Source organism: Periophthalmus magnuspinnatus, chromosome 7, assembly GCF_009829125.3.
Source record: "Periophthalmus magnuspinnatus isolate fPerMag1 chromosome 7, fPerMag1.2.pri, whole genome shotgun sequence".
Lineage (NCBI taxonomy): Eukaryota > Metazoa > Chordata > Actinopteri > Gobiiformes > Gobiidae > Periophthalmus > Periophthalmus magnuspinnatus.
In genome coordinates this window covers 5,248,949-5,249,458 of record NC_047132.1, presented here as the reverse complement: position 1 = coordinate 5,249,458, position 510 = coordinate 5,248,949, and positions in this window count along the sequence as shown.

The window sequence follows — 510 nt, the reverse complement described above, 5'->3', positions numbered from 1 at the left end:
CAAATCCTGCAGATACATATTCATTCCATAAAAATCTCACTCTACCACAGCTTACTACAAATCTCAATTAAAGTGCCCAATAATAAATCTCCAGGTCCTGATGTCTTCCCTTCCCTCTTTTTGCTGTAGCCCATTTCAGTTTTTTTTTTTCCTTTTAATCAACGAGTTCCATGTTCAGAGGGCGTTCTTGTATCTGAAAAGAAAGCATGAATGAAATTAGTAATGCATTACTGAGAGAACTAAGAGATGTGAGACAAGAGATGGGGGTGCATCAATGGGTCTTTCAATTCATTTTTTTTCAAGCCCTAGATGATAACTTAGCTATTTAGTAGGACTGGATCTTATCTTCTCACAGGGCATGTGAACTAAATGTCTCTGATTGGACAGGCTAACTGTTCTTCTGTTCTACGTGGTGTAACTGTAGATGTGTGCTAGCTGTCAGTGATAACAGCCCTGGGGGAATGCAGTGAAGGACGAGCAGGGGTGAGTTTGGGTGGGGGACCAGGTGAG